The following is a 10,955-nucleotide window of genomic DNA, read 5'->3' as shown; positions in this document are numbered from 1 at the left end:
CTTATCTATTTTGTAGAAACACCTGCTATTAACCTGACTGTAGTTCCCTTTTTCACACACCTGCTATTAACCTGAATTTTAATTAATCAATTGGTGTAAGAAATAGCTCATATGACATTTATATTAGCATACCGGGCCCGTTGAAATACTCTGCGAAATTAATAGAGGTTGTGGCTTCTGGTGAGCAGATAAATGGCTTTTGCCCTGAAATACTGGGTGTGAAATAATGCACAAATTGGTACACAAACAATCAAAACCGGGGAAATTGTAGTGGTTCTACCAATAGTTGTGTTTTGGAGGTTCCCAAAAAAATACGTATTTAAATTGAAAGTCAGTGCTGAATATGTGGTCTGTTGAGAAGGTAATGGCCAGCTGATTATTTAAAATGAAGGCCATTATTCCAGGAGCAAGACATAAAAAAAGGTATATAATTTGGAGCTGTATGTTTTGGGTTATGTTTAAAACAAAATAACTGTTAATCATAAAGGTAAAATAAAAAGGTAAAAGACTCCATTTTTCCTCCCAAAGTAGATTTCACTCTGTAGCATTGTAATACATGTTATGTTTATTGCACATATCCAATACTACTTGTGTATGTTTACATTAAAAAAATGTATCAATGTACAGTGTTGTACTTCGTCCCAACCTCATCAGAGTCCATCAAAGACACTGTGTAAAAAAATAAATATAAATTCCCTTCTGGGATTCTAATGGATCTCCCAGAGGTTTTCTTAATCTGCTCTCCTTTCTATTTCTGCCCAGATGACAGGCCTTCCTCCTGTTGTCTCCACCACACAATTGATACACTGATTGGCGTGTTTATTGCCAGTCTCTTTGATACCTCGTCAGACAAGTTGAGGTTTGGTACAAAGCATGAACTAATGAATTTAAATCATGCGTCTATGCATTAATTATGTTTGTCTTCTTTAGGGAATAGTAGTTACCCATGGTGAATTTATGCTACGTGCTCTTTCATCTTTTTAATCATCATTCATAGCTGAATGATGAAATGGCCTCGATTGTCAAACTATAACACAAATTTCAGTCTGTGCAGGATCAGTTAAACTTACTCTGATTTTGGTTCAGTCTAAAGTTTTAAAATCCTATATACGTTATGCTTCTTTATACCTTTTTAAATTAGAGGTGAGCCATATATGGTCCCATAATAGTGGTATATAAAGTCTTTTAAACAAAGACAATAACAAAAAATAAAGTGTTTTGTTGTAGAGCGCTCTCTGGTGGACAAATGATCAAGGCCAACACTCATAACATGGTTGAAGGGTGTTTTGTCTCTTGTATTTATTTTTAATATTCATTTATGGCCGTTTTAATGCCAATACCAATATTGGTCTGGCTCTGGTTGCCATTTCCTCTGTTAAAGATCTCCATTTCCTCCACCTTCTCCCTTTTATCAGCCTGCATGAGCTCTGTATGAGCACAAATACGGATGTAAAACGATTTTATTGTCTGATCAAAACTCAATCCATGGCAACATTTTTATTTTGATGGTTGTGATGGCTACATTACTTCCTGTTACCTAGATGATTGCTTTTAATTGGACAGCCCTGCATATGTTAAGCAAGTGATTTGAAGTCTTTACTAGCTACACATTTTCAAGTTGTAATGGTGATTCCAGTATGAGTAATCAGTACTTTAAAAAGTAGTTACTAACAACTTTAAAAGGACTTTTACAGAATAGTAGTGATGTATTTATTCGAGTAGTTGGGTCAACTCTATCTTGCACTTACTTCCATCGTTGTCCAACAACCTTTAGTAAGATGGAAATGGGCATTCGATGTCTGACATTAGGAAACATTAGAAACTAGGCAGTTAAATCATATGAGCTATTGTGTTTTATTGATTCAGCAAAAAAAGAATATATTTTTTTAAAAGATTGTTAAATGCACATTCTTATTGCAAATGTAGCATACATTACACAGCCATATTTTGATACTGTAACATCTTCATAGCCAGGGATTCTGCAATAATAATTAACCCACCTTTCATCTAAATGGGCTCCTGGACTCTGCTAACACAGGAAAAATAGCTCATAGTAGTTGTTGCGGTAACCTCTCTCCTCTAACCTCAAACGTTCCCATCTGTGTCCACCAGTGTCCTGATGGTGTGCTGTTTGTGTGGCATGTGCCCAGTCCCATCATCTTAGTCTTGCTGTATTAATCTATCTTTCTTTTCTCTTTACACTGTTTCCTCCTCTTCTGTAGCTGCGTGAAAATGCTAAACCTGTGGTGAGTCCCTCCTCTGCTCGTCCACATCAGACTCATGGGACGGGAGTGGACCAGCCTAGGCGGGGCTTAGTCGCATTTACACATTTTAAGTAGACTCTCACTGGTACAAAAGTACCTTATACCCTGAGACACATTGTCTACTATGTGTAGTATAAGCCTCTGCCCTTTCTACTTTTTTGTCACCACTGCCCGATGTGTTCAGTGACAGATGAGTAAAGAATGCTGTAGTGCTGCCATGTGAGCGACATACTAACTTAAAACTTGATTTCACCCAGTGCAAAAGGATATACAAGTACTTTTATTATTAACTAAATCATCTTGTATGTACCCCTGTAACATTTGTAAGAAATCAGCAGGGCCTGACAGGAATCTGTAAAAAGCAGGTTTTCCACAGATTAAAAAAACAACAGAATTAAACACATCTCCACCCAAGAAAAAACATGTCCGCCAGTCAGAGATCACTCTTTCGCAGCAAATTTGGCTTCAGTTTAAAGGTTCTTAACTCTTGTTGCATGGTGCACCATTATTTGTTATTAATGAATCTAATCAAGAGTACCCAGTCACTGTCCTATGTTCTGATCCCCAGCTTTTTTTCTTGTCTTCGTATGTTCTATTGACCATTTAGGCTCACCCTGTCTTGTGCTTTATGTGCACTGCTCCATTTGTTTTGCATAGGAGAAATATGCTTTCAGAGTCACTGTTTGAGTTGAGTCCCCTCTGCCATTTTTTTGTTGGAGGTGCAAAACCATGCAAAAACTTGGTGGATGACAATGCATCCATCTTGTATCCTATAATCAAATCTTTGCCAGCTGCAGTTCACACTATTAGGATCCCAAAAACATGAATCTGCTCAGATTGAAAGTTTGATTTGAAATTCAACATACCAATTTATTTTGCTTTTTATTTTTTGCTTCATTTGAAGCCTCCCTCATCTACTTTGGTCTAATGTCTGTCTCGTCCTCAGGTGCTGCTGTTTCTTCAAGCGAAAAACGGAAGAAGAACACGCCAAGGCACAAATGACTCACCACCCGGCTTGAAACGCTCCAAGGTCCGGCTCAGTTGATTGTGATATCAGAAGTCAATAAGGTCTCATTCCGAATTAAAGAGGGAGACAACTGAAATATCTTGATTGAAATGCTCTCTGGAGACCCGTTAAAATGGTTGTAGAGATACAGACACTTGTGTCTTTTGATGGGAGTCCCTTTTCATGTTTCTTCTTCTTTTTTTACCTCCTCCAAGTTGGAATGTTTTGCAGGCCAGTCGCCCAAATGGAAACTTTTTGTTGTAATTCTGCAAGGATACATGTTTTTGTTTTGTGTTTCCTACCTGAGACACCCAGCATTAATATTTTCTCTCCTTGTTTTTGACTTTTTTTCCCGTTCCCTTCTGTGGTATTGCAAAGGAGAAGACAGATCTTCCTGTGGAATTTTGCCACCTTCAGCCTGTTGCATACTATGATTTCTTTGTTTGACTCACAAAATCATGTTTTAATTTCCTCCTCTGTCAATCCCAGTTCAAAGTGGTTTGCCCGACACGAAGCCATTTTGGTCATTCCTGACATGGGACTGATGTAAATCTGAACACACGGGAAGCCAAGAGTGTAACTGCCTATCTTCGGGCACAAAGAGCATCAGTCTGCCATTTGCCCCTGCACTTTTTTCCTCCAAAAGGTCACCCTGGCACTGGGACCCGGCCTGAGAGACAAGACAGAGACCAGACACCTCCTCCACTGTGTTCTCTCAGGATGATTTCTGCTCACCGTCTTGGTTAAAGCACTCCCCTTAACCACGCCGCTGTTAAACACACTACATCTCTTGACTCACATGCAGTTTTGCATCATGTTGGCTTGTGATAAATGAACAGCAACCTGACACTTGGGCTGAAAACTAATGCTTTTATGCTATTTATCTCTGGTTGCCACCAGTTTTTCTTACTAGTTCTAAAAACTACACACTGAATGTATGGACAGAAACGTAAATGACTTTGGAGCATTTATATAATCTGTCATGCGCATGGAGGAAGGATTGCAGTTAAGGAGTTATGGCCAATGTTTAAAAAAGAAAAAGAGAACAAGTGAGACCCAAACACAGATGAGAGGAAGGGAGGTGTCTACATGTTTGATCTTATAATGTGATGGTAATAATGGTCTCTACACCAGTAGACACTGGGGAATGTTGCTTTGCAGGACTAGAGAAACTGGCGTGATGTGCTTTGGAAATTAATCACAGCCTCTCAACGCTACTGTCCATGCCTTAACCCGACCAGTCGACCCCACATCACATCACCAGTTGGATAAAGATGGCAGCATGATGGTGTGAGGTTTGTAGTGCAAATTTTGAGATCACCTGTATAATAAGCCAAAATTGAAAAATGGACTGTTCCCACTAGTATCAGAGCAGTATATGAGTTCCACACTGAGGATGTATTCCCAAGAGGAGAGTAATGCCAATTGAGGTTTGGTGTAATAATCTGTAAAGGTGTTGAAGTCCCTGCCCCTGCCCCTGCTGTCAGTTTGAAGACCCCTGTGCTGCAAAGCTTGTTTTAATTGGACAACTCTGCTAAACCCCCGCCCTCTCCTCAACGCCTAGAGAGAAAACCCACACGTTGGTTGTGAGCGAGGGCGGATAAGTGAACATGTCCATACCATTTTTTTTTTTCTTTCTTTTTCTTTAGTTCATGGAGGACTGCCTTGAAACAATATCCCGGAAATGTCACCTTGCCTATCCTCCGAACAGAGAGTGAATTAACGTACATAGGTGTTTTATTTTTTTATTTTATATCTTGCTAATGTAATTTTCTGATTGCTTTTTTTGTTTTTCCATTCCAAATAGCCTGGTTTATGGGGAAAGAGGGTAACAAAAACAAAAGACCATGACTGCACTACATTGTTGACCCGCTTCCCGACAAGACCCTGCCTCTTAATACTGTACTTCAAACATGCTTATACTTTAATTGTAGCTGCCTCATGTGCTAGGCCTTCCCTATAGGGTGCAGGGAAACACTTTAATTTATTTCTTTTTTGTGCCATGACACCCTCCTCCTTTGCTCTCTGCGTGCACACCACACACACACACCACACAACACACACACACACACACACACACACACACACACACACCACACACACACACACCACACACACACACCCACACACACACATCACACACACTCACACTCATCACAGATGAATCAACTCTCGGCAGAGTGTTATATTGGTGTTTTGTGGAGCTGCTCCATCATCTTTAGAAATACAATTTGTAGACTTTCTCAATGAATCCATATGTAAACCTGCTTGTGGCGTGTATTTACACTGTATAGCTTTTGGTTTATTCTCACCCCTGACATGTCGGTTACTCGGGGTCTAAGTTATTGTGTTATTGAAAGTACTTGAATATGAAAATCTACGGGACCTTTTTAGTTGTTTTGTTTGTTCTTGGTCATTATCACAGTAATTCCACAAAGGATTTGAGGGGAATGGTGGGAAAACGGCTATTGAATGACAGGTATTCATTTCCTTGAGATGTCTTAGTGCCTCTTGAGTGTGTTGACAGGAGTGAGACTCACCTGGGAGTCTGTGCTAGCAGGTGTAAATGCTCGCCATGAGGGTTGAGTTGATGTTTTCACCCAGAGCTGCCGTTTAGATGTGGTGTGCAGGTAAAAATCACTTTTCAGCTCTGTGAAGCATTCACCGCAATGTATCTGTTGTCGATGAAACCCTTCATTAACATCTGCTGCCTGTGATTTCCCCCCCCCCCAAAAAAAAGCATTAGCGACGCCCCGGCTGTTTCATTTCAGCTACCTGAGAAATGTTGAAAGTATTTCTGGGTAATGCGATGGATACCGACTATATAGCCTTCAACGTTCTCCCTGAATTCCCCGAGTGCCATTCCTGAAACTACGCTAGCCCATGCCTTTTAACTGTGCCGAAAATATGAAGTTGAATGTTTTTTTTGACCATCGCATTCCACCTTGTGTCCTTGACGTTACCACTGTCATTTGAAAAATTGCCGCGCAACGTGGCTCAATTCAGTACCAGGAAGTGTTGTTTGAGTGGTAAAGATGTGTCAGGAAAAATGTTTATGTGTCGCTCTGTTGTTTCTTTCCGTTAATGTTGAAACCAACACCATTTTATCGACAGAGTTTATGATTTCAGAGTTGGATCTTTGCAAACTGCTTCTTCCTTAAACTGGGACGCCTAACTCTTTAGCTCCCGACTCAAATGGTAGATTAGATATATGCTCTAATGTATTTACTTTGACTATCGGGCCATACAGAGCGATATAGGAGTACTCTGTATGAGTTGTATCGCATGGCTTATCTGGAGACGACAGTGAGGGATCTCTCTCTCTCTCTCCAGGGAATTCTCCCCTGTAGAGCTCATATACTTTGGGTCAGTGAGACGTTATGGTTCCAGTCTCTGTAAAACAAAAAACTTTTTCATGTCTTCTCACAGCACCATTCCATCATCCATTAGTTCTGATATACTTCACTTCAGTCAGACTTGTGTTTTATGCGTGTAAGTCACTTCCTGTGTGTAAAAGCTGTGTAAATCAAAGCAAAGGACAGTTAAAGTGTGATGAATGGCTTCGGTCTTTATGGTTCTCTGCACTTTTTCCTTGTTGCTGTACTGTAGAATTGTCTTGGATTTACTGTAAATTTTTCTTGAGGGAGAGGTTTAGGGTGGCATTTACTGCAATATCGTGATGATTATTTGAAAATTGTAAATTGTACAGAGTTCACAATTACACTCTTCTTCTTTTTTGGGATATAAAATATGTATTCTTTGATTTTTTTTTCTTAGACTGTGAAAATCCAATTGTACAGAGTAAAGAGTTTACCTCCCCTCGCATTGATTTTTTTTTTTTGTTCTTTTTCAGAGCTATTATTAAGAGAAAGCTTAAAACTGTAAATAAACATGTGTTGAAATATGAATGTCACCTCAAAAATGTATTTGATGAGTTAGTCAAGGGCTTCAAGAATGAAGGACCCAATTTCTTATGGTTTCATATTTTAATTTACAAAGATAAAGGTCCTTTTTATTGAGATACCTATTTTTTTCTCCTTGGATTCATACAATACCATGTGTCACATGAACCTTATAAATCACTTTTTATTCCCTCCACACCTAAAGGGAAACTCCAGTTTGCACCCTTTTTTATGTACAATAAATGATCGCTCCACCGTGTGTGAATGTCTTTTTTTTTTTTTTTTTTTTTTAGATATTTGTATTAATTACTTCAGATACTGTTATCCGACTTTATTAATTGCAACTATACACAGTTGATAATCCAGCTTGTTTAAGCTAATTTCAGTTTAGATTCATATTTTCTTCAGGATGCTCAGTGCCTGTGTCGGGTTTCAGTCTGACCCTTTGGGATTTTTTAGATATTTCAGAGTGAATGAAAGACTCTGAATCAATTGTTTGAGTGCAGTATTTACACTTAAGAGAGGAGGGCAATTTGGTATGGATCGTAGAAAGTACAGTACCCTGGTGGTATTGAAAATAAATTTGGCATCAATACACAAACATTGGCACTGTAAAATGTTGACATGATATATAAAACACAAACATCAAAAAGTAATCTCACAATCCATTATATTATTTCACTTGACATTTGTATTATTGTTCTGTTTTTTTTTTTTTTTTTTTTAAGTGTTTTTTTTTTTTTACGCCGTCAAGATTTTATAATGTCATGGTTTTCAGTTTCAACTCTCTGTCACTGTTTTGTTGTCGGGGGAGGGACAAAGAGGGCGTGGTTTACAGGTTATTTACATAGGCTACAGCGAGACCCAGCACCTCCACAGAATCTTCACAGATGTGTTAAAACCACCATATCTGCTATATCTCTTCAAATTCACCTTTCAAGTACGTCTGTTGTTGTCTGCCTTTTCACATAGAAGCAGGCTGGTTAACTTTCAGTGTAGGCCTTAGCTGGGCGTTAGCAGACAGAGGTTAGTACTGTTCTCGAATCAGAATACGTCAGCTAACTTGTGGCTAATTGTAGCTAAATCTCCCGCCGGGGATGTCAATCTATCTTTATAATCTAGTATTTATATAGCAGTAAATCTGAGGGAACACATTTAAGGCAGTTTGTCAGTGAACACGTTCTGCTGTTAGTGAGTGTAATTTGCCTAAAATCTGTCAGTCAGCAGTTATACTTTGATGGAGGAGAGTTAGGGGGAGGGGCTGTTAAGGTTCCGTGACAGTGAGTGTTAGCGGCAGTTAGAGAGCGCGGAGCTCGTTTTCTTACATCCGAAGGAGCTAATGAGCGAGTCAAGGCTTGTGCACCAGCTATAACACTGGCTTTAGGATCCTAAAGGACAGGAATTCTGTTATTATAAATACTATGTATAGAAGATAGATGGACACCCTCTTTGTCCCTCCTTCAGGCCCTCCCTTCGCCAAAACAGTGACAGAAAGTTAAAAAACTTAAAACCAGTGACATAGTAAAAATCTCAATGTTACTGAAAAGACACAGACATCAAGAAAAAATGTAGATTGACATTGAAAAATATGATGCAACAAATGTCAAAGTGAAATATATAGGATTGTGAGATTATTAATTTTTGATTTTCAATACCCAGGTTACTGTCACTGTTCTAGATCCATACTTGGCAGGGTTTGCAGGATAACCTGATTTTCTCTCTCCACTTTAATTACAAATTTCACAAATAACACATTATCATATCATAAATCACTGGGCTTTGATGGGATTCCCCCTGAATTTTATGTAACTTTTTGGAAACAGTTGGGCCTTTCCTCTGACATGGTTAACTTCTCTTTTGAAAAGTTTGAATTCTCAAGGGATGTTAACACAGCCTTCATTTTCTACTCTTGAAAAGGATAAGGATCCTACAGAGTGTTCCAGCCATTGGCCCAGAGCCTGTTTAACCCTGACATGAAAATCTTTTCAAATCTAACCCATCGTCTGGGTTCTTATATGACAAAATTAGTGAACTCTGACCAAACGGATTCATAAAAATGAGACTGGCAGCAGGTAATGTTAATGTTCTCCACATTGTTGATGCGGCAGAAGACAGTAAGATCCCAATGTCACGTCTTTCTCTTGACGCAATGAAAGCCTTTGGAAAACTTTCACTGGTCTGATCAAAGCTTTGTATTCTAATCCCTCAGCCCGAGTCTTATCCGGATGCACCTTCTCTTTATTTCCAGTTTCTACAGTCCCTGACATAGACCGTAACGGTCATGGTCCTGACAAAAGTCTTGCGCTTGTGTACAAATTGACCTGAGGTGCAGCTGAAATATATTTCATTATTATATTTATTTACAAAATGGCTCATTTTAATCCCAACAGCTTTTGTAATAATGTTTCAGTGGAAAAAAGAAACTGTCAAAAAGTTTCTAATATTCCAGCTTGGTAAAGCCCATGAGTCAATTTTTGCAAAGACATAAGTGTTGTCGCCTTGTCATATGAGCTTCACCTTGACTAATAATGGATCAATTAGGTCTCAGGTGTGTATAAAAAACAACCCAGTACACTAGACCTTCACGTCAACTGCAACTAGACATCTGCAAATGCTAAGATTCACCCTGAGACTAAAGTTTGATTATCAAGAGGCTGAAGACCAGATCCACTCTGAGTGGCAGACACCTTCAATGTGTCTCAGCGTCAAGTACAGAGGATTAAAAAAACATTTGAAGACACTGGAGACCTTTTGACAAGCCAGGTCAGGCAGACCCCGCAAGACAACTGCTCGAGAGGACCGTTTGTTGGCTCGAAATCCAAGGCCAGCCCATTTTCTACGCAGCAGAACTCACCAGACCTGGTCCCTGAAAGTCACTGTGTCCCAGAAACGGTTTGTCGGATTCTGTCTCGAAATTACCTCCATGGTCGAATCAGTGCCCAGAACCAGCACTAAACAAAAGACAATGGAAAACCGTGTGGCATTTGCCAAGGCCCACAGCCTGCTAAAAGGATGGATGCTGGAGAAGTGGAAGAAAGTGGATTTTTCGATGATATCTTCTATTGAATTACACCACAGTTGCCGCAAATATTGCAGGAGACCTACTGGAGCCCGCATGGATCCAAGATTCACCCAGAAAACAGTGAAGTTTGGTGGCGGAAAAATCATAGTCTGGGGTAACATCCAGTATGGGGGTGTGCGAGAGATCTGCAGGGTGGAAGGCAACATCAATAGTCTCAAATACCAAGAAATCTTAGCTACCTCTTATATTCCCAACCATAAAAGAGGCCAAATTCCCAGCAGATGTGCTCGCCATTGCATACTTCCATCTCCACTTCAAAGTTCCTCAAGGCGAAGAGATCAAGATGCTCCAGGATTGGCCGGCCCAGTCACCAGACATGAACATCATTGAGCATATGTGGGGTAGGAGAAAGAGAAGCAGGAAGACCAAACAAAGAATATTGATGAACTCTGGGAGGCATGCAAGACTGCTTTCCTAGCTATTCCTGATGACTTCATCAATACATTGTATGAATCCTTGCCAAACCGCATGATGCAGACCTTCAAGCTCATGGAAGTCATACAAGATATTAATTTGGATCTCACAGCACCGCTATTTAATTTGCTGACATATTTTAGTATTTGCAGTAAATTTGTTTAATTTCTGAATAGGCAACAACTTTGTCTTGCCAAAATTGACCTTTCGTCGTTTAAATATAATCTGTTTTAGTGAAACTAATTTATTTCAGTGCATTGAACATCTTTGGGAGGTTGTTAGCTTTT

General features: G+C 39.5%; 1 pseudogene; it reads left to right on the top strand.

The window, feature by feature from the left end:
- Positions 1–2,178, top strand: part of LOC116692148 (40S ribosomal protein S17-like) — a 15,782-nt pseudogene extending 13,604 nt beyond the window's left edge.
- The last annotated feature ends 8,777 nt before the right edge of the window (positions 2,179–10,955 follow it).

This window comes from Etheostoma spectabile, chromosome 1 (assembly GCF_008692095.1).
Source record: "Etheostoma spectabile isolate EspeVRDwgs_2016 chromosome 1, UIUC_Espe_1.0, whole genome shotgun sequence".
Classification (NCBI taxonomy): domain Eukaryota; kingdom Metazoa; phylum Chordata; class Actinopteri; order Perciformes; family Percidae; genus Etheostoma; species Etheostoma spectabile.
This window is presented reverse-complemented; position numbering and strand designations above follow the sequence as displayed.